Here is a 24609-nt window from a genome sequence, read left to right as displayed (position 1 = left end):
CTTTGGAGTTTAAGCTGGTTGTAAAAATTTGTGAAAATCAACCCCTTTCATTTTCCTAGTCAGTGGCTTTGGGGAAGTGTTTTCCTTGTGCCATCCTCTGTGGGCTTCTCTCTCTCTCTCTCTCTCTCTCTCTCTCTCTCTCTCCCATCTGTGACCAGCACTCCTTCCCCTCCACAGCACCCGTTATCTGTTTCTCCCTCAAACTATATCTCTGCACTTCCTACCTTCCACAATGTTGCCTCTTCTCTCTCTCTAGTTGTGTAGTTTGTTCTGTCAGTCTTCAGTTGGATTTCATAGGTATTGAGAATGATTTGATACTTAGCTGTGTTTGAGGGACAAGGCAAGCCTAGGGTTCTTCTACTACTTTGCCATCTTAGCTTGGCGTGAAAATTTCTATCATGAGACTAATAAGACCCCGAACCATTCTTTCATTTATTCAATTCAGGAATTCTTTTATTAACAAATTTTGTTTTTTTTGAAAAACATAAAATATTTCATAAACTTCCTAAGCATAGTAACTTAAATATTATATCCCTTGTGATATATGAAGAAGGTTACATATTAAGGAAAGAACCAGAAAGGAACCAGAAAGGAACTGGTGGGAAAAGGGTGTCCTTACTGAGAACTAAATCCTCCTGAAACCAAATATTTGAAGCTGGGGTAATATTTTATAGCCCTTTATTGGAGTGATAACCCCTGTTTCTGAGAGCTCTACAGTACCTCTCTCTCTCTCTCTCTCTCTCTCTCTCTCTCTCCTTTTTTACTTTTAATGCTTAGTTATTTCTGATCTTAAAATTATAAATTCTGATTGAAGGTCCTCATCATAAAAGTTTATCTGTTTCTGATTGATAAACTAAACAGAATGCAACAGCATTAACAAAAATCCTATGGCATTTCATTGTTTCTTCTTTCATGTAAATAGGAAATATTCAACACCCCAGGATAAGTAAATTCTAGTCTAAAAATGCGGAATCCTATCTTCCAAATCTGAGATAGTTCTGATTTGCTAATTCACTAGATAGTTCTAATTCATTGAGCAAGTTTCAAGAGCTCTGTGCCTCAGTTTCCTCATCTGCAAAATAAGGATAATAATAAGCACTGTCATTGTAAGATTGTTATGAAGCTCCCTAAAAGGATTACTTTAACTATAACTTGGATTAAAAGAAGAAACATAAACTAACATTGAAACTTTCTTGGATGTGGAATACTCAAAGAGAAGTTATTAATAAACTTTCCAGGAATTAGAGTTTTAAAAGCTCTTCTGTAATTTAGGGCGTAGTTCATCTAAGTTCATCTTGTGTCTAAGGACACAATCCTACATGCCACCTGGTAAGACAAGTTTTAATATCTCCATCTCTACCTATCTCTCTCTCTCTCTTGCTCTCTCTCTCTCTCTCTCTCTGTATCTCTGAAGCATCAAGCATCATGGAAGCAAAAAACCCAAAAGTGAACATATACAGTTCCCAAATTAATTCATGACTATAGGGTTTTAACTTAACCTCATCATTCTTATAGTCTCAGAATAAAAGTACCAACACTATTATCAACAATATGAGTTATATTTGCCTTTGGGGAATATCTCACTAAATGTGTAGAGTTAAATTACTATGCTTTAAAGTAATTTCAAATAGTTTCTCTTGACAGATTTTTAGATAATGCTTTATGCAACTTAAAATTTTTTTATTTCCCCTTTCCTTCCCCCATGGAGGAAGGCAAACCATAAGAGACTCTTAATACAGAGAACAAACTGAGGGTTCATGGGGGGGTGGGGGAGAGAGGAAAGTGGGTGATGGGCATTGAGGAGGGCACTAGTTGGGACGAGCACTGGGTTTGTATGGAAGCCAATTTGACAATAAATTATATTTAAAAAATAATAAAATAAATTTTTTTATTAAAAAAAATTTTAATATTTATTTCTGAGAGAGAGAGAGAGACAGAGCATGAGCATGGGAGGGACAGAGAGACAGAGGGACACACAGACTCCAAAGCAGGCTCCAAGCTCCGAGCTGTCAGCACAGAGCCTGACATGGAGCTCGAACTCACGAACCATGAGATCATGACCTGAGCCGAAGTCAGAGGCTTAACTGACTGAGCCACTCAGGTGCCCCTAAATTTTTTTTTTTATATTTATGTAAAAATTTACATGGTTCCAAAGTAAATACACAAAACAACTTATATTCAGGGAAGTTTAGCTGCTTCTATTCCTGCTTTTTCCATTTTATTTCCCACCTCACTCTATAGACAATCATTACTTTTTTTATTAAAAAATTAAAGTATAATTTTACAATTTTTAGTGGCCTGTCCTATGAATTTAAATGTGTGTAGTCATATGACCACTTCAATCAAGATACACAAAAGTTCGTTTACTCTAGTGAATTCCCTGCACTCCATCACCAGCTTGTGGCAACCACTTGTCTATTTTTTGTCCTTCTAGTTTTGCCTTTGTAGAATGTCCCGTAAATGGAGTTGTTCATATAGTCTTTTGAGTCTGCCTTCTTTCACTTAGAAAAGACATTTAAGATTTACTCATGATGTTGTGTGTATCAGTAAAGTGTTTTTTTTTAATTGATGAGTCATATTTCATTGTATGAATGTAATATAGCTTATTTATGTATTCCTAGTTGAGTGAGACTTGGGTTATTTTCAGTTTTAGGTGATTACAAATAAAGCTTCTGTAAATATTCACAAAAAGGTTTTTGTGTGAATATAGATTTCATTTCACTTGAGTAAATATTTCATTGTGGTATTTGCTAGGTTATATGGTAATTGTATCTTTAACCTTATAAGAAACCATTTTCCAAAGTGGCTGTAACATTTTATGTTCCTACCAGCAATGTATGAGAGTCCCAGTTGCTCAGCATCCTTGTCAACAATTGATATTATGTTTTATTTTAGCCATTTATTACTTATTTATAGCCATTTATTGTTTATATTAGCAATTCTAATAAGTATGTGGTAGTATGCCATTGTGGTTTAATTTGCATTTCTTTAATGGATAGTGATGTCCAATATATTTTTCCATATTTTTATAGGTCATCTGTATATCTTTTTCGGTATTGTGCCTATTCTAATCTTTTGTTTATTTTACGTTGGGTTGTATGTGTCTTATTATTGAGTTTTGAGTGTTTTTTTTTATATATTCTGAATACAAGACCTGTGTCAAATATGTGATTTGCAAATACTTTCTCCCAGTTTAAGATTTACTTTTTCATTCTTAAAAATGTCTTTCAAAGAGTTCAAGGTCTTAATTTTAATTAAGTCCAATTTTCAACTTATTTTTTCTAGAAATGTAATAGTTTGAGATTTTACATTTGTCTTATAATTCATTTTGAGTCAGTTTTTTGTAATGGGCATGAAGTATGAATCAAGCTGCTTCTTTTTTTTTTTTTTTTTTGCTATGGATATCCAAATGTTCCAGTACCATTTGTTGAAAACTATCTGTATTCTGAATTACCTTTAAAATCTTGTAAAAAATCAATTGTTCATATACATGTGACTCTATTACTGATTCTCAATTTTATTCCATTAATTTAAATATACTTCCTCTGGTACCACCCTGTTCTTTCTTCTTCAGAAACCACTTAGACTGCATCCTCTCACTCTTACTACCCCAAAGGAAGAGAGAAGGACAGTCATCAGTGGCAGAAGACAGTTGCAGAAACTAACACCTAGAGCTGCTCAGGAGTAAACACTACACCTTCTCCTTGTGTCCCACTGTCTTGATTACTGTAGGTCTATAGCAAGACTTGAAGTGGCCTTGCTATAAGATGAGTTCTCTAATTTTATTCTTCTTTATTAAAATCATCTTGGGGTTGCCTGGGTGGCTCAGTCAGTTAAGCATCTAACTTCGGCTCAGGTCATGATGTCACAGTTTCTGAGTTTGAGCCCCGTGTCAGGCTCTGTGCTGACAGCTCAGAGCCTGGAGCCTGCTTCAGATTCTGTGTCTCCCCCTCTCTCTGCCCCTCCCATGTTCATGCTCTGTCTCTCAATAGTAAATAAATGTTAAACAAAATTTTTACATTGTCTTGGCTATTGTAATTTCTTTGCTTTTCCATATATATTTTAAAACCAACTTGTTGATCTTTACCAAAACCTCTACTGGGATTTTGATTAGAATTGCTTTGAATCTATAGATCCTGAACAAGATTAAGAATTGACGTATTGCCAATATTGAGTCTTCAATTCCATAACCACAGTGTATATTTCCATTGACTTAGGTCTTTTTTTACTTATGTCATCAGTATTTTCTGTTTTTCCATATACATAGCTTGTACCTATTTAGCAATTCATACCTTTGAACCTATTTATGCCTAGATATTTTATAGTTTTTGGTGGCATTGTAAATGGTAGTTTTTGGTTGATATTTTACTTTCCAATTGATCATTGCTAGTATATGGAAATATGGTTGATTTTGTAAATTAATCTTGTGTTTTCTGACCTTACTAAACTCACTTATTGGTTCTAGAAATATTTTTGTAGCTACTTCAGGATTTTTTACATAGAAAATTATTTTGTCTGTCTGTGAATGAACAGTTTTATTTCTTTTTCTTGTCTTTTTTTTTTTTTTTTTTTTTGAGAGAAACACAGAATGAGCAGGCGAGGGACAGAGAGAGAGGGGGAGAGAGAGAATCCAAAGCAATTTGGGGCTCGAACTTATGAATTGTGAGATCATAACCTAAGCCAAAACCAAGAGCCGGACATTTAACCGACTGAGCCACCCAGGTGCCCCATTTCTTTTTCTTGTCTTATGGCACTGGCTAGAACCTCTAGTATGGTGTTGACTAGGAGTGGTGGGAACACACATCTTTGCCTTGTTCCTAATCTTAGTGGGGGAAACAGTCAGTCATTTACCATTAAATGTGATATTAACTGTAGGAATTTTTGTAGATTTTTTTTATCATATTGAGAAAGTTGAAAGTTTGTTGGATGGATATTGAATTTTATCAGATTCTTTCTTTGAGGGGATCATATGGTGTTTCTTTAGACTGTTGTTATCATGAATTACATTTCTAAATGTTAAGCCAGTCTTATACCCCTGGGATAAGTTCTACTTGGTTATGATGTATTACCTTTTAATATGCTTTTAATGCAATTTACTAGTATTTTTTTAAGATTAAAAAAAACTAGGTTCATGAGTGCTGCTGGCCTGAAGCTATATTTTCTTTGCAATGTATTTTTTTCCTGATTTTAGTATCAAGGTAATGCTGGCCTCATAATATCAGTTGGGAAGTATTCCTTCCTTTCTGTATTTTGGAAGAGTTTGTATAATATTAATATTATTTCTCCTATTAATGCTATGTAGAATTTGCCAGTGATGTTATCTATGCCTGGAGTTTTCTTTGTTAGACAGTTTAAAAAAACTATTATTTCAATTTCTTTAATATATATAGGACTGTTCAAATTATATATTTCTTCTTGAGTTTTGTCTTTTCTTTTCAAGGAGTTTCATCCATTAGGCCTTTGTCTTTCCCCCAGGCCTGCACCATGAGGAATGCTCGCTCAGATCTCTTGCCTTGCATCAAATCTTACTTGTGAGCACTGGTGGTTGTGAACTTCCCTTGTATTTATGGCTTCCAGAGGTTCTACACTCTCATTCTAGATCACATTTGCCTTTTAGCAATTCATTGACATTTTAGCTGGATTCTTCATCTTGACTTGAATGGTGTCTGGTGCGGTCTTTTCTTGTTCTTCATCGATTTTCACAAGATACTTGTTCTTTATCCTAGCAACCACCAAAAACAACTTTGCAAAGAAATAGTGTCATCAAATGAAATATAGTATGACGTAATGTTGAAATGGAATACCTTGAGTGACTAATTCAAGCCCTGTCCAACAGATGTCATGTATCACCATTTTCCTCAAAAAAGGAAAATATCCTACAATATCCCTGTGAGTTTACTTTGACACCCTGGGGCACCTTGGGAATCCTAGGCCTTGACTATAGTCATCATGGACAATTTAAAAATCTATGACCTATAATCACCTCCATTTCCAGGTTAACCTTCTTCAAATTTAACAACCATGTTCTACTTTTTGAACACATCAGTATAGTCACACATCATTTCTCATTTTCTTCTTTTTTTATTTCAAGTTGTTATTTAAATTCTAGTTGGTTAACATATAGTATAATATTAGTTTTAGGAGTAGAATTTGGTGATTCATCACTTACATATAACACCCGAACACAGACAGCAACCTCTATGACATTGGCTATAGCAGCTTCTTCCTAGACATGTCTCTGGAGGCAAGGGAAACAAAAGCAAAAATGACCCACTGGAACTTCATCAAGATAAAAAGCTCTACACATCAAAGGAAACAATCAACAAAACTAAAGGCAGCCTATGAATGGGAGACGATACTTGCAAATGATAAAGGGTTAGTATCCAGAATCTAAGAACTTATAAAACTCAACACCCAAAAAGTAAATAATCCAGTTAAGAACTGGGCAGAAGACATGAATAGACACTTTTTTCCCAAAGAAGACATCCATATGGCTAACAGACACATGAAAAGATGCTCAACATCATTCATCTTCAGGGAAATGCAAATCAAAACCACAATGAGATAGCACCTCACACCTGTCAGAATGGTTAAAATTAACACACGAAACATTTCTTTTTTAAATTACCATTCTTCTACCATTTTGTGCCCCCAAAAGTCAACTCTGAGTCTATTCTATTAGGTTACAAAATCACCAACCATCTTCTTAGTTCCTTCGCTGTGTAATCACTTTTTTGGTCCAGTGGAAAACAGTACTTTTGTTATCTCTATTGACAGGTCTCAAAACTTCTAAACTTAACATTTGAAATACTAAATTAAAAAAATGTTAATACCTTGTTCCATATAACCAGCATGACAGCACTAAATGCAAAGTTGGGAAGAAATGTGCCGTTGCACACTATAGATATAAAAAGCCAAAGAGCATAGATAGTAGTAAAATATAGTTAAAAAATTAGGATGTGATGAATTTTTAGTACTTACTATTTTATTTTATTTTTTTAAATTTTTTTTTTTAACATTTATTTATTTTTGGGACAGAGAGAGACAGAGCATGAACGGGGGAGGGGCAGAGGGAGAGGGAGACACAGAATCGGAAGCAGGCTCCAGGCTCTGAGCCATCAGCCCAGAGCCCCACGCGGGGCTCGAACTCACGAACCGCGAGATCATGACCTGAGCTGAAGTCAGACGCTTAACTGACTGAGCCACCCAGGCGCCCCAGTACTTACTATTTTAAATGTAATTTATTTAATGGTAAATTTACATACATTAATTTTAAATAATGGTCATATTTAAAAACCAGCTTATGAAAGTCCAGAAAATTTAACAATCAGATAGATTGAACTGGCTCCAGCCCCTGATCTTCCTGAGCAAAATTTTTAGTTATAAAATTAAGGGCTCAAAGGGCATGGGAATTTTTTGATTCATATTCATTTTGTCAGGTTGTTGTTACTTCTTAAATTTTACTTTATGGTTATTATTGCTCTGGATTTCTATTTTATTTATTTTTATTAAAAATTTTTTTAATGTTTATTTATTTTTGAAGAAGAGACAGAGTGTGAACAGGGGAGGGGCAGAGAGAGAGGGAGACACAGAATCTGAAGCAGGTTCCAGGCTCTGAGCTGTCAGCACAGAGCCCGACGTGAAGCCTCTAACTCCTGAGCTGTGAGATCATGACCAGAGCCAAAGTCAGATGCTTAACCAGCTGAGCCACCCAGGCATCCCTCTTGATTTATATTTTAATGTTTGATTGCCTGTTGGAGTTTCAAGTTGGCCATAGTTAGACTACACTACATATATTGGTAAATGAGAGAAATTATAGCTTTTTCCACTCCTTCCCCCACCCCACAGAGGAAAGTTTTTAAACATTATTAATACATCACTGTCTATCTAGGATAAAATTTAAAAGTGAAATAAAAAGCTATGCCTAAAAAAATGTTTGTGACCGAATTATTAATTGCAAAAAACTCCTAAAAATACTTTAAATTATAAGTCAGGGCTAGTTAATAATTTATGGTTTTATCTCTGTGAAACACTATCAGTCATTGTAATACACATAAAGTGTCTAGAAACATGGACTAGTGTAGAGACATAAAACAATGTTGAGTGAAAGTTTTGTAATTATGTGAAAATTTTATATAGAGAGGGATAAAAATTGGTATTGTCACAGAAAAATTTCAAATGTTTTTTAGGTGAGGGCACATTATATCCAGAAATTATTTTAGTTTCAATGATTATTTATTTATTTATTGAATGTTTATTTATTTATTTTGAGAGAGAGTGTGCATGATCAGGGGAGGGGTAGAGAGAAAGAGAGAGAATCCCAAGCAAGCTGTATGCTCAGTGCGCATCCCGATGTAAGGCTTGATCTCATGACTGTGAAATCATGACCTGATTCAAAATCAAGAGTCAGATGCTTAACTGAGCCACCCAGGCACCCCACTCATTTATTTTATATATTGAATCCAACATATTTTCTTGAACTCTAGGTAAAGTCTTTTGTATTCATATCTTGTTACAATGCTCTTTTGAAGAGGTCAATTGTGAGACTAAGAAAACTTAGGTGATCTTGGCAGAAACAGTATATAGTGATCTTGAAAACTAAAATACTAACTCTAATAATAGTAAATTAAAAAAATGTTTATTTATTTGGAGAAAGGGAGGGGAGCAAGCAGGGAGGGGCAGAGAGAGAGAGAATCCCAAGCAGACTCCATGCTCTCAGGAGGAATTATTTATTATTATTTGTAAATGTCCATATCAAGGCATGCAAGATGTATTCTTGTTAGCGAGACTAAAGTCATAATGTAAGCATAATGTATGAAGTCAAGGGGAATATACACGTTGATAAAAGAGCATTTGCAGACAGCCTTAAATTAGCAGTTGGGAAAGCAAGTAACTTAAGTGGCAGCATGTATGGCATTATGGAATAGGAAATGAGTAGAGCTGTGGCACCAAAAAGACCTAGTTTTGCATCTAACCTCCCTATTGACTTTCTTGCTGTGTGAACTTAGGCAAGTTACTTAAACTCTTTAAATGTAAGTCTTCTCCTCTGAGAAATGGGCATAATACCTCCTACTTAATAGTGTATTTTTAAACATTGAAAATATCTCAAAGAACCCAACACTGAATAATTCCTCAATTATTGTCAACATGTTTTGAATTATTTTGTTAATTTTTTGTGTAAGATTTTAAGAAATAATTTATATATTTAGCACTTAGGACATTTAATTAACATTTTAAGTAATATGCCCTACCCATATATGCATGTATATACAAACACAGTTATGTAATATATAAATTAGGTATCCATAGTTTGTACACATTATTTTATGTTCAGCCTTTTTAAAAAACAAAACTATTTAAATATAGGGTTTTCTTTTTTTTTTTTTTTACTTAAAAACAAGGTTAAAAGTTCTTAGTTTGTTTGTTTGTTTGTTTATTTATTTATTTATTTATTTATTTATTTATTTATTTTAGGGCTTTGGCAAGTTTTTTATTTATTTTTTCTTTTTTTTTTTATATATGAAATTTATTGACAAATTGGTTTCCATACAACACCCAGTGCTCATCCCAAAAGGTGCCCTCCTCAATACCCATCACCCACCCTCTCCTCCCTCCCACCCCCCATCAACCCTCAGTTTGTTCTCAGTTTTTAACAGTCTCTTATGCTTTGGCTCTCTCCCACTCTAACCTCTTTTTTTTTTTTTTTCCTTCCCCTCCCCCATGGGTTCCTGTTAAGTTTCTCAGGATCCACATAAGAGTGAAACCATATGGTATCTGTCTTTCTCTGTATGGCTTATTTCACTTAGCATCACACTCTCCAGTTCCATCCACGTTGCTACAAAAGGCCATATTTCATTTTTTCTCATTGCCACGTAGAATTCCATTGTGTATATAAACCACAATTTCTTTATCCATTCATCAGTTGATGGACATTTAGGCTCTTTCCATAATTTGGCTGTTGTTGAGAGTGCTGCTATGAACATTGAGGTACAAGTGGCCCTATGCATCAGTACTCCTGTATCCCTTGGATAAATTCCTAGCAGTGCTATTGCTGGGTCATAGGGTAGGTCTATTTTTAATTTTCTGAGGAACCTCCACACTGCTTTCCAGAGCGGCTGCACCAATTTGCATTCCCACCAACAGTGCAAGAGGGTTCCCGTTTCTCCACATCCTCTCCAGCATCTATAGTCTCCTGATTTGTTCATTTTGGCCACTCTGACTGGCGTGAGGTGATACCTGAGTGTGGTTTTGATTTGTATTTCCCTGATAAGGAGCGACGCTGAACATCTTTTCATGTGCCTGTTGGCCATCCGCATGTCTTCTTTAGAGAAGTGTCTATTCATGTTTTCTGCCCATTTCTTCACTGGGTTATTTGTTTTTCGGGTGTGGAGTTTGGTGAGCTCTTTATAGATTTTGGATACTAGCCCTTTGTCCGATATGTCATTTGCAAATATCTTTTCCCATTCCGTTGGTTGTCTTTTAGTTTTGTTGGTTGTTTCCTTTGCTGTGCAGAAGCTTTTAATCTTCATAAGGTCCCAGTAATTCACTTTTGCTTTTAATTCCCTTGCCTTTGGGGATGTGTCGAGTAAGAGATTGCTACGGCTGAGGTCAGAGAGGTCTTTTCCTGCTTTCTCCTCTAAGGTTTTGATGGTTTCCTGTCTCACATTTAGGTCCTTTATCCATTTTGAGTTTATTTTTGTGAATGGTGTGAGAAAGTGGTCTAGTTTCAACCTTCTGCATGTTGCTGTCCAGTTCTCCCAGCACCATTTGTTAAAGAGGCTGTCTTTTTTCCATTGGATGTTCTTTCCTGCTTTGTCAAAGATGAGTTGGCCATACGTTTGTGGGTCTAGTTCTGGGGTTTCTATTCTATCCCATTGGTCTATGTGTCTGTTTTTGTGCCAATACCATGCTGTCTTGATGATGACAGCTTTGTAGTAGAGGCTAAAGTCTGGGATTGTGATGCCTCCTGCTTTGGTCTTCTTCTTCAAAATTCCTTTGGCTATTCGGGGCCTTTTGTGGTTCCATATGAATTTTAGGATTGCTTGTTCTAGTTTCGAGAAGAATGCTGGTGCAATTTTGATTGGGATTGCATTGAATGTGTAGATAGCTTTGGGTAGTATTGACATTTTGACAATATTTATTTTTCCAATCCATGAACAGGGAGTGTCTTTCCATTTCTTTAAATCTTCTTCAATTTCCTTCATAAGCTTTCTATAGTTTTCAGCATACAGATCCTTTACATCTTTGGTTAGATTTATTCCTAGGTATTTTATGCTTCTTGGTGCAATTGTGAATGGGATCAGTTTCTTTATTTGTCTTTCTGTTGCTTCATTGTTAGTGTATAAGAATGCAACTGATTTCTGTACATTGATTTTGTATCCTGCAACTTTGCTGAATTCCTGTATCAGTTCTAGCAGACTTTTGGTGGAGTCTGTCGGATTTTCCATGTATAATATCATGTCATCTGCAAAAAGCGAAAGCTTGACTTCATCTTTGCCAATTTTGATGCCTTTGATTTCCTTTTGTTGTCTGATTGCTGATGCTAGAACTTCCAGCACTATGTTAAACAGCAGCGGTGAGAGTGGGCATCCTTGTCGTGTTCCTGATCTCAGGGAAAAAGCTCTCAGTTTTTCCCCGTTGAGGATGATGTTAGCTGTGGGCTTTTCATAAATGGCTTTTATGATCTTTAAGTATGTTCCTTCTATCCCGACTTTCTCAAGGGTTTTTATTAAGAAAGGGTGCTGGATTTTGTCAAAGGCCTTTTCTGCATCGATTGACAGGATCATATGGTTCTTCTCTTTTTTTTTGTTAATGTGATGTATCACGTTGATTGATTTGCGAATGTTGAACCAGCCCTGCATCCCAGGAATGAATCCCACTTGATCATGGTGAATAATTCTTTTTATATGCCGTTGAATTCGATTTGCTAGTATCTTATTGAGAATTTTTGCATCCATATTCATCAGGGATATTGGCCTGTAGTTCTCTTTTTTGACTGGGTCTCTGTCTGGTTTAGGAATCAAAGTAATGCTGGCTTCATAGAATGAGTCTGGAAGTTTTCCTTCCCTTTCTATTTCTTGGAATACCTTGAGAAGGATCGGTATTATCTCTGCTTTAAACGTCTGGTAGAACTCCCCTGGGAAGCCATCTGGTCCTGGACTCTTATTGGTTGGGAGAATTTTTTTTTTAAATTTTTTTTTCAACGTTTATTTATTTTTGGTACAGAGAGAGACAGAGCATGAACGGGGGAGGGGCAGAGAGAGAGGGAGACACAGAATCGGAAACAGGCTCCAGGCTCTGAGCCATCAGCCCAGAGCCCAACGCGGGGCTCGAACTCACAGACCGCGAGATCGTGACCTAGCTGAAGTCGGACGCTTAACCGACTGCGCCACCCAGGCGCCCCTGGTTGGGAGATTTTTGATAACCGATTCAATTTCTTTGCTGGTTATGGGTCTGTTCAAGCTTTCTATTTCCTCCTGATTGAGTTTTGGAAGAGTGTGGGTGTTCAGGAATTTGTCCATTTCTTCCAGGTTGTCCAATTTGTTGGCATATAATTTTTCATAGTATTCCTTGATAATTGTTTGTATCTCTGAGGGATTGGTTGTAATAATTCCATTTTCATTCATGATTTTATCTATTTGGGTCATCTCCCTTTTCTTTTTGAGAAGCCTGGCTAGAGGTTTGTCAATTTTGTTTATTTTTTCAAAAAACCAACTCTTGGTTTCGTTGATCTGCTCTACAGTTTTTTTAGATTCTATATTGTTTATTTCTGCTCTGATCTTTATGATTTCTCTTCTTCTGCTGGGTTTAGGCTGCCTTTGCTGTTCTGCTTCTAGTTCCTTTAGGTGTGCTGTTAGATTTTGTATTTGGGATTTTTCTTGTTTCTTGAGATAGGCCTGGATTGCAATGTATTTTCCTCTCAGGACTGCCTTCGCTGCGTCCCAAAGCGTTTGGATTGTTGTATTTTCATTTTCGTTTGTTTCCATATATTTTTTAATTTCTTCTCTAATTGCCTGGTTGACCCACTCATTCGTTAGTAGGGTGTTCTTTAACCTCCATGCCTTTGGAGGTTTTCCAGACTTTTTTCTGTGGTTGATTTCAAGCTTCATAGCATTGTGGTCTGAAAGTATGCATGGTATAATTTCAATTCTTGTAAACTTATGAAGGGCTGTTTTGTGACCCAGTATATGATCTATCTTGGAGAATGTTCCATGTGCACTCGAGAAGAAAGTATATTCTGTTGCTTTGGGATGTAGAGTTCTAAATATATCTGTCAAGTCCATCTGATCCAATGTCTCATTCAGGGCCCTTGTTTCTTTATTGACCGTGTGTCTAGATGATCTGTCCATTTCTGTAAGTGGGGTGTTAAAGTCCCCTGCAATTACCACATTCTTATCAATAAGGTTGCTTATGTTTATGAGTAATTGTTTTATATATTTGGGGGCTCTGGTATTCGGCGCATAGACATTTATAATTGTTAGCTCTTCCTGATGGATAGACCCCATAACTATTATATAATGTCCTTCTTCATCTCTTGTTACAGCCTTTAATTTAAAGTCTAGTTTGTCTGATATAAGTATGGCTACTCCAGCTTTCTTTTGGCTTCCAGTCGCATGATAAATAGTTCTCCATCCCCTCACTCTCAATCTAAAGGTGTCCTCAGGTCTAAAATGAGTCTCTTGTAGACAGCAAATAGATGGGTCATGTTTTTTTTATGCATTCTGATACCCTGTGTCTTTTGGTTGGCGCATTTAATCCATTTACATTCAGTGTTATAGAAAGATATGGGTTTAGAGTCATTGTGATGTCTGTATGTTTTATGCTTGTAGTGATGTCTCTGGGACTTTGTCTCACAGGGTCCCCCTTAGGATCTCTTGTAGGGCTGGTTTAGTGGTGACAAATTCCTTCAGTTTTTGTTTGTTTGGGAAGACCTTTATCTCTCCTTCTATTCTAAATGACAGACTTGCTGGATAAAGGATTCTCGGCTGCATATTTTTTCTGTCTAGCACCCTGAAAACCTCGTGCCAATTCTTTCTGGCCTGCCAAGTTTCAAAAGAGAGATCAGTCACGAGTCTTATAGGTCTCCCTTTATATGTGAGGGCACGTTTACCCCTTGCTGCTTTCAGAATTTTCTCTTTATCCTTGTATTTTGCCAGTTTCACTATTATATGTCGTGCAGAAGATCGATTCAAGTTACGTCTGAAGGGAGTTCTCTGTGCCTCTTGGATTTCATTGCCTTTTTCCTTCCCCAGTTCAGGGAAGTTCTCAGCTATGATTTCTTCAAGTACCCCTTCAGCACCTTTCCCTCTCTCTTCCTCCTCTGGGATACCAATTATGCGTATATTATTTCTTTTTAGTGTATCACTTAGTTCTCTAATTTTCCCCTCATCCTCCTGGATTTTTTTGTCTCTCTTTTTCTCAGCTTCCTCTTTTTCCATAACTTTATCCTCTAGTTCACCTATTCTCTCCTCTGCCTCTTCAAGCCGAGCTGTGGTGGTTTCCATTTTGTTATGCATTTCGTTTAACGCACTTTTCAGCTCCTCGTGACTGTTCCTTAGTCCCTTGATCTCTGTAGCAAGAGATTCTCTGCTGTCCTGTATACTGTTTTCAAGCCCAGCGATTAATTTTATGACTATTATTCTAAATTCACTTTCTGTTATATTATTTAAATCCTTTTTGATCAGCTCATTAGCTGTTGTTATTTCCTGGAGATTCTTCTGAGGGGAATTCTTCCGCTTGGTCATTTTGGATAGTCCCTGGCGTGGTGAGGACCTGCAGGGCACTTCCCCTGTGCTGTGGTGTATAACTGGAGTTGGTGGGCGGGGCCACAGTCAGACTGGTGTGTGCCTTTTCTTCCCCTCTCCTAGGGGCGGGATTCACTGTGGGGTGGCGTGGCCCGTCTGGGCTACTTGCACACTGCCAGGCTTGTGGTGTTGGGGATCTGGCGTATTAGCTGGGGTGGGTAGGCAAGGTGCACGGGGGCAGGAGGGGCAGGCTTAGATCGCTTCTCCTTAGGTGATCCACTTCAGGAGGGGCCCTGTGGCAGCGGGAGGGAGTCAGATCCGCTGCTGGAGGTTTGGCTCCGCAGAAGCACAGAGTTGGGTGTTTGCGCAGAGCGAGCAAGTTCCCTGGCAGGAACTGGTTCTCTTTGGGATTTTGGCTGGGGGATGGGCAGGGGAGATGGCGCTGGCGAGCGCCTTTGTTCCCCACCAGACTGAGCTCTGTCGTCAGGGGGCTCAGCAGCTCTCCCTCCCTTTGTCCTCCAGCCTTCCCGCTTTCTGAGCAGAGCTGCTAACTTATGTCCTCCCAGACGCTAAGTCGCGCTTGCTGTCGGAACACAGTCCGTCAGGCCCCTCCGCTTTTGCCAGCCAGACTCGGGGGCTCTGCTTGGCCGGCGAGCCGCCCCTCCGCCCCGGCTCCCTCCCGCCAGTCCGTGGAGCGCGCACCGCCTCGCCGCCCTTCCTACCCTCTTCCGTGGGCCTCTCGTCTGCGCTTGGCTCCGGCGACTCCGTTCTGCTAATCCTCTGGCGGTTTTCTGGGTTATTTAGGCAGGTGTAGGTGGAATCTAAGTGATCAGCAGGACGTGCGGTGAGCCCAGCGTCCTCCTAAGCCGCCATCTTGCAAACCTCTCCTATAGGGTTTTCATGTACCAACAATGTCTACATACATATGTATTTCATATAATTATGATTTTTCTTGCTTATATGTCTGCCACTAGGTTGATATATCACAGTTTCCTTAATCATTTTAGGCATGTTTTGCTTTCATGAACAATACAACTTTATCATTCATGGGATTATTGACTACGATACACCCACATATGGTACCTAATATAGCCATATACCCCATGAGTTATTTTCAACTTAAGCTTGAATTCCAGCTGAGTTATTTACTGGACAAATCACCAAATCCTTTGAAACTTCAGTTTCACCTGTAAAATGGAGGTGAAAATAGCCTTACCACATAGAGTTGGGTGAGAACTAAAGGAGATAAATCATTCAAAGCACTTAACATGGCAACTGGAAAATGGTTGCCATTGCTAACTGTCATCATCATTCTTGTTGTTTTTGCTCAAAACCATTTAATGACTTTGATAAAATAAGAAATCCTTTACATGACCTACAAGGTCCCACCTATGGCTGTAGACTCACTTCCACCACTCGTTTCCTTCTATATACTCTTGTTTAATTGGCTTTTTTCTTACAACAAAGCAATCTGCCCAGCACCCCAAGACCTTTACTCATTCTGGTGCAGAGTACTCTGTCATTCTTTTCAGTGTTAACTCCTATTCCTTTCTTTAGATTTTGGTTTAAATGTAAGATCCAGAGATATTTTTCCTGACCTTTTGATTTAAATTAGGCTCCCTTTATCTTTTTCCCATTTACAGTGGTTGGTAACTATGCATTTATTTGTGTGATTACTTGTTTAGCTTACCTCCATGAGGGCAGAGACTGTGCCTATTTCTTCTGGCACATAGATCACTATTAAATGTTTGCCAAAAGTACAAGTAAATAGTTCTATTTTCTAACCAACCAGAATATTATACTTGTAACAGCCGGGATTTGGAAAAAAGACAGGTTGGTGGGGAAAGAAGGCATATATTTAAAAAATAAAATTCTCCTGGGAGAACCTAGAGCCTCCAAAACAAATTATGAGTGTGGGTTTTTAAATAATCAACCAAAGTGTTTCAGGTACAATGGAGGAGATTTGATACACCAATATGACTTCTAGGAAAATATAACCTAGATTTTAAAAGCAACTTAAAAGCTTTCTTAAAAAAATTCTGTGTTGCTGTAATTAATGTATTTGAAAAACACAATATGTAGAAGGGACAAGAAAAGTCAGAAAGAATAGACTAGTCCACACATTGCAAATGTATTTGTCATTTTTATTGTGCAACTGGAAAGCAGTTGAATTCTAGGGTTTCTGTACTTAATAGCAAAGGATCATGTGTATGTAATAAGATTTCAGGGTCTTTTTTTATAGCAGAGAGAGTGAGATAACATAATTTTGCCAGGCATTTCTATTATTTATTGGAATTATTGGTTTTTCTAATATAAAATTAAGTTGAATAACAAATTGGAGGTAATAAGGATGATGTCATTGGAATAGAAAAAAGATTTATTTATAATCTTTATTTTCAAGATCAATTGTTTATTATAATCTATTTTTATTACCAAATGAATGTAATTGGAAATGTTATGTGTAGTGTTAATTTTTCTTCCTAGTAACAAAATATGATGAGACACTTAAGCAATGATTATAATGAGTTCTCATTTATCTACTCCAATGAAACCACTCAAAAGTAATCAGGAATGATTAATCCAACTGCACCACTAAAGTAACTTGCTTTCATATTTTGCATTTGAATGTGTGCATGTAAATAACAACAGCTTAATTTACTGGCACTTAACACTATAGACCAGGCACTAATGTAAGAACTTTACATATTTTAACTCACTTAATTCTTACAACAATGCTATGAGGGGTAAGTGCAATTAGTATTTTTAAGAGAATATTACTTGCAACTCAATAGCAATAAATTGAAGATTTGTGAAGCTAGTATGGCCAAATACTAAAACCTGATTTAAAAAAATATAGATACAAACATTTAACTAAATATTAACAAATTGATTCCATCACCAAACTGGAAGAAAACCATAGCAAAACAGAATTTATTCCAAGTTTACAAGGATGAGTTTCCTTGTTGATAACCTAAATGACAACTAGATAAAGCCAAGATGTTATAGAAAGAGAATTAAGCAACTATCTTCAGAGGTTTAAAGCAAGTCATTAAATTAATTCCTTTAATACACTCACAACCAAAAATTAGAATGAATAAAATGCAATTAATATAAACTCACCAAGGATATTTAGAAAAATTGTCTGTAAAAACTGAAAATTTGCTATTTAGTTACAGGTGAACATTTAAAAGCCACATGACCATATAATGGTAATAACAGATATCAAAATCTGGCCCTTTAAGGAAATAATGTATTTCAGTTTTTAGCTTTAAATTATAATAAAAATAAACAAGATTATTTTTGGAAAAAATTTAGTAATGGATTTAATATGTATTTCTTAAAGTCAAAATTAGTTTTTATTAAGTATAATTATGTTTTAGAGAATTTTTAATGACTTATTTTTTACATTGATCAAATACTCAGTTTAGAATTTTGAAATTAAGAAAACATGCCCACACAGATGTAATCATATTTGAGTCATGAATATGAGAAAAGTGGAATGAAAGTAATTGTGTTTTTCACTTAGAACTTAAGGGAAGTTCCTCAGGCATTAAAGTGATAAAACTTAAGCCCTCCAATATCACAATTCCAGGCCAAGTAATATTACAAAACAGTATGATACTAGTCCAAAAATAGACACATAGATCTATGGAACACTACAGATAAAATAAACCCACAATTATATGGTCAATTAATCTATGACAAAGGAGGAAAGAACATTTGAAAGAAGAAAGATAGTCTCTTCAAAAAATGGTGCTGGAAAAACTAGACAACTATATACAAAAGAATGAAACTGCATTACTTTCTTAGACCATACACAAAAATTCAAAATGTATTAAAAACCTAACTGAAACCTGAAAGCATAAAAATCCTAGAAGAGAGCACAGGCAATAGTTTCTCTGACATTAACTATAGCAACATTTTCCTAGATATGTCTCTGGATGTAAGGGAAACAAAAGAAAACATAAACTACATCAAAATAAAAAGCTTCTGCACAGTGAAGGAAACAAAACTAATAAAGCAACTTTCTGAATGAGAGAAGATATTTGCAAATGGCATACCTGGTAAAGGGTTAGTATCCAAAATCTATAAAGAATGTACGCAATTCAACACTCAAAAAAACCAAATAACCCAGTTAAAAAATGAGCAGAAGACATGAACAGATATTTTCTAAAGAAAATGAGACAATGGCCAACAGACACATGACAAGATGATCAACATCACTCATCATCAGGGAAATGCAAACCAAAACTACATTTAGGTATCACCTCACACCTGTCAGAATAGCTAAAAAGAAAACACAAGAAACAACAACAGTTGGTAAAAAGGGGGGAAAAAGGAACCCTCTTGCACTATTGGTGGGAAGGCAAACTAGTGCAGCCATTGTGGAAAACAGTGTAGAGATTCTTCAGGAAGTTAAAAATACAACCACCCAGGGGTGCCTGGGTGGTTCATTTGGTTGAGCGTCCGACTTAGCTCAGGTCATGATCTCATGGGTGGTGGGTGTGAGCCCTGTGTCAGGCTCTGCACTGACAGCTTGGAGCCTGGAGCCTGCTTTGGATTCTGTGTCTCCCTCTGTCTCTGCCCCTCCCCCATTCACGCTCTGTCTCTCTCTCTCTGTCTCTGTCTCTCTCTCTCTCTCTCTCTCTCAATAAATAAATAAATAAATAAATAAATAAATAAATAAATGACTACCCTACCATCCAGTAATCACATTACTGATCATTTACCCCCCCGGTACAAAAACACTAATTCATATATATATGAATATATATAATTCATAATATATATGAATATATATATACATTCCATTTATATGTATATATGGAATATTATTCCATTTGAATATTATGCAGCCATATAGAAGAATGAAATCTTGCCATTTGCAACAACATGGATAGAGCTAGAGAGTAAAATGCTAAGTGAAATAGCTCTGTCAGAGAAAGACAATACTATGATTTCACTCATATGTGCAATTTAAGAAAGAAAACACATGATCAAAGGAAAAAAAGAAAGAGAGAGAGAGACAAACCAAGAAACAGACACTTAGCTACAGAGAACAAACTGATGGTTACCAGAGGGGAGGTGGGTGCAGGGAAGAGTATACATATGATGAGGATTGAAAAACATATGGAATTGTTGAATCACTATATTGTGCACCTGAAACTAATATAGCACTGTATGTTAACTCTACTGGATTTAAAATAAAAAAACAATTTAAGAAACAATTTAAGCCCTTCAATCTGCCTACCACAATGCCTGGCATTTATAAGACATTCAAATATTTGTTCAATTCAACTGAAATCAGTTTTGCAGCCTTTAAAAACCATTTCATAATTTTGCTCATTGAACTGTTCTATGATAAAAGGTCAACAAGCAAATAATGCTGGGTCCTGGTATCATCTCTGTACTAATCAGTTATGTGACCTTGGACAAATCATTAAATTCTTTGGCCTTATTGAGCTAGTAAATTCTCAGCATGGGCCCCCTAGGATGTGTGATCTACTTCTTTTTTTTTTGTTTGTGAATGAATTTTCTTATCTATAAATGTTGGATAAACTTAGGAACTTATAGTATTAGGCCTGAAATATTAGCTAACCAATAAACAACCTTATATGAGATAGGCACTGTTATTCTAGAACAGCTCTGTTCAAGAGAACTTTAAGAGTCGCAAATGTGAGCTATACAATTAATAGAAAATTTTCTAGTAGTCACATTAAAAAAAGTGAACAGAAACAAGGTAAAATTAATTTTAATAGTATATTTCATTTAACCCAATACATTCAAAACATGTACTCAGTATGAACATTATTAACGAGATATTTTACATCTTTTAAAAAGCATATTGTCTTTAAATCCATTGTGTACTTTACAGCGTATCTGAATTAAGACTTGGCACATTTCAAGGGCTCAGTTGCCACGTGTGTCCAGTGGCTAAATGTATTGGTCGGTATAGTTCTAGACTTGCTGACTTCATAAAATAATACAAAAGAATGTCTGTCATTGTTGTGTGAAGCCTAACATGATGACCAAATAAACCTTAAGATGATTTTCAACAACATCCGAGGAACAGAAGTTTCCCCTTTCTTGATTTGTTTAATGGGTCAATTAATTGGAGAGGGTCTCTTTCATGTCTGATACCAGTCTGTGGTTCTGTCAAAGTGCCTTGCATAGAGGAGCTACTTAACATTGTTGTATGTGGTGTGCAGATTATATATGTATGCCTTGTCTCATTCCATAAAAGCTTTGAGGCAGAAACTATTTGTGGAAAGAAAGACAACTGAAAAAAAGAGAGAAAAGGGAAGAAAGGGAGGGAGGATTAAAAGGATGAAGAGACAGAGAGAGAAGGGAGGAGGGAAAAGTGGGGGAAGAAAGAGAAAGGAAGGGAGGGAGGAAAGAAAAAATTGGAGAAGGGTCAGATTTCAGAAATGTCAATCTCCATTATGTTTATTGGTAATTATTCCTGGTATCAAGTGAACTTTCAAACAGAAGGCTTAGCTATTGGGTGCAGTGCTCTTTTAAGCTACAAAGTACATTTTAAAAGCAGAACCCCTTAGACTGTGGACTTATCTGCATGTGGCACAGGCCTAACAGACCTTGGCTTTGTGATCATAGCCCTGTAAACTGTAAAGTTCACATTACCATGAGATTGACCAAGCACAAAATCTGCAATTTGCTCCCTGGATTTTCATGTTCAGTAGTATTTAAAAGGGTGTGATGTTAATATAAATGTATTTCAACTTGTAAATTTTAATTTTAAGATTTAAATGATCTCCTAGTGGCTTAAGAGACACTCTTGGTTGAAGCCCACTTGATTAGGATAAAGTATAGACTAATCTACTTTTAGATGAATTTCTAGTTTTGGTTTGAATTGGGACATAAACTTCCAGAGTAGAACAGAGAAAGTTATACCTACTAGGATTAGTAATAGGGATTTTCAGGATAGTTTTCATGGAAGTTGAATTAAATTCATGCCTTGGTCTTTCATGTTTGCATTGGTTGGACTCTGAGTCACTTGAATGCAGTGAATCTATTGCCCTAACACCTGCCATAGTCCCTGACACAGTTGATGACTTCATCTACCTCTGTGACTTCTGTTATCATCTGTATGCTAACAACTCTCAGTTTGTAACTTCAGTATGGGTTTCTCTTTTAAGTTGCAGACCCATTTTAATCAAGACCTCCACTTAGTTGACTCACAGGTGTTTCACACTCACTGTGTCCCAGACTGAACTCCCATTTCCCACTGAACCTGCTCCTTCTCCAGGGTTGATTATCTCAGTAAATGGTATGGCCATTCACCCAGTTACTTAAGCCTGAAACCTTGACTCATTGATTCCTTACCTCCTACCGCCCATCAATCACCAAACCCTTCAGAGTCTCCTCAGATGGATATCTTCAATCTATTCACCTCTCTCCCTCTCTGCAAACACCATTTTAGTCCATCATATTTTCCCTGACTACTAGAGTAGCCTGTATTCTCCATATTCACTCAAGTATCTCTACCATCTGTGCATTCCAAGCACTTTCAAATGCGTAAATCAGATCACTTCAGCCCCCTGCTTGAAATATCCAATGCCCTCAGAATAAAGTCTAAACTCTCATACTTTGGTATTTTAGAATAAATTCTAATCTTTCTTACATGATCTTTCACTTGTGCCACTTTCCCTTTGGCTTACTAGTTCTAGCCTCTTTGATCTTCTTTCTGTTTCTAGGGCACTCCAAGCTCCTTCTACCTTAGTCCCTTCCAACATGCCTTTACCCTGCTCCGACACATGCACGTAATTCTAGTTCATTTACCAGGTTTCACCTTAACTCTCACTTCTTCTTTCAAGGCTTTGTCTGCACAGAATAGGTTAAATCCTCTTTATGCCCTCTTGTAGTTCTCTGTATGCCCTTGTAATTCGAATCACATTTGTAACATTTGTAACAATGTTTATCTTTCCACTTGGGTTTGGACTGTGTTTCTTGTATCCTGCTGTATCCCCCAGTAACTAGCACAGGGGTTGATAGAGATCAGGCACTCAATGATGAACATCACTTGAGGGGCACCTGGATGGCTCAGTTGGTTGAGCCTCTGACTCTTGGTTTTAGCTCAGGTCATGATCTCATGGTTTGTGGGTTGGAGCCTCGTGTTGGGTTCTGTGCTGGCAGCGCGGAGCCAGTTTGGGATGCTCTCTCTCTCTCTCTCTCTCTCTCTCTCTCTCTGTCTCTCTGCTCCTCCCCTACTCTCTCTCTCTTAAAATAAGTAAACATTAAAAAAGTTTTAAAAACTATTACTTGAAATGCTGAAGGAATGGATAGGTATACCTTGATCTTTGATTTAATTAGCAGCTTAGGTTGTTGCTCTGCACATATCCCTACAGATGTTAAAAGACTTTATTACACTCCTGAATATTTTTACATGGTAGCAATAATTCATAAGAATATGTTACAATTATTCAGTCTCTTTCCTACATGAACATCAAATACCTAACAAAGATGTTATTGAAAGAAATGTGGAATAAAGAGTGTATATGTTTTTACATACAGCATGAAATAAATGTCGAGAGTTGGCACAAGAATTAAAAAATTATGGAGTTATTAAATCAGAGTTATTTCAGAGATGGAAGTCATCTTAAGAATCACCCAGTTCACTTTATTTTAACCTCAGTTAAATAACATGATCACTTGGATCAATTAAATTAGAATCCCTGGGGATACGATGTTCTAAAAACTCCTGAAGTGATTCTTATGTATATCCATCAAAGAGAACTACTGGTCTGACCCAACCCTCTCTTTTTTCTATAAGAGGACAATTGAAGCTCAGGGGTCCTAAGTGACTTGCTCAAGGTCACACAGTTAGTGTCTATATTAGAGGTCCATTTAGTAGAACATACTTGCTTATATTAATAGCTGGAAAAGTGGAAATTGATAAGGAAGAATGATGCTAAGCTCCTGAAATCAGTGATTTCTTTCTTCAGGATGCCTAATTTCTGATCGGCAATTTAGCCTGAATTTCTCATTAGATCACTTGGTAAAACATTACTCAGTAGTTTAGACCAGTGTTTCCTCGATTCTTCTGATGTAAGAATCGCCTAGTATGCATGTTAAACATTCCAGTTCCTGGACCTATATCCTGGACGTTCTGATGCAATAGGGTCTGGAGCAGGGCCCAGGAATCCGAATGTTTTATAACCTCGTAAGTGATCTTATCTTCAGTTATGTCTGGGAATCATTGGCTTAAATGATGCCAGAATTTCCATTTCCAGAGATGCCAGTAATAAGGCCATAAAGAGCTAACTTCAGAATAGTGATATGGGTTTACTCCCAAGGAAGAAGGTCAGTATCAAACACCATGATGCAGAAGTAAGTTAAGGTGTGCTGATAAGAAAAGGAGATCAGGAGTCTTGAAAGCTAAGGGCCAACAGAGGACTCAGGCTGAAAATGAGTCTGCAAAAAGCTGGTGTGCTTGTGATTGTGCCTCCAAGGAGCAGTAGACCATATGAGGTGACCTCATGTAGGGTGGAGCCCGAGATGTAAAGTTACGATCAGGAGTATGTATTTCTGCGAAGGACTGTCTTTAGTCCTCCACCAACAGGAGGCTTCCATGGAGTTAATTTGTAGGGACTCACTGAGGGCCTTCTGTGAGCACAGCCCATATGGTTAAGATATGGTAACAGCATGCAACAGAATTATAATCCACTGGGGCAAATATGAAACTCCAGCAGATCCCAGAGAGTTAAGTGCTAGGTGTTGTAGGATAGACTGCCAGGGCTGTGAACATCTTTAATTTTTAAAAAATGTTTATCTTTATTTTTGAGATAGAGACAGAGCATGAGCAGGGGAGAGGCAGAGAGAGAGGGAGACACAGAATTGGAAGCAG

At 37.0% G+C, this 24609-nt stretch overlaps 1 long non-coding RNA gene and 1 pseudogene across 1 annotated transcript in view; one reads left to right on the top strand and one right to left on the bottom strand.

The window, feature by feature from the left end:
• The window catches only part of LOC123379212, a 51035-nt gene that overhangs the window by 12599 nt on the left and 13827 nt on the right, over window positions 1-24609 (top strand). The gene's annotated exons all lie outside the window — the stretch shown is intronic.
• On the bottom strand, window positions 3577-3759 carry LOC111561999 (annotated as a pseudogene).

Source organism: Felis catus, chromosome C1 (genome assembly GCF_018350175.1).
Source record: "Felis catus isolate Fca126 chromosome C1, F.catus_Fca126_mat1.0, whole genome shotgun sequence".
Classification (NCBI taxonomy): Eukaryota; Metazoa; Chordata; class Mammalia; order Carnivora; family Felidae; genus Felis; species Felis catus.
This window is presented reverse-complemented; position numbering and strand designations above follow the sequence as displayed.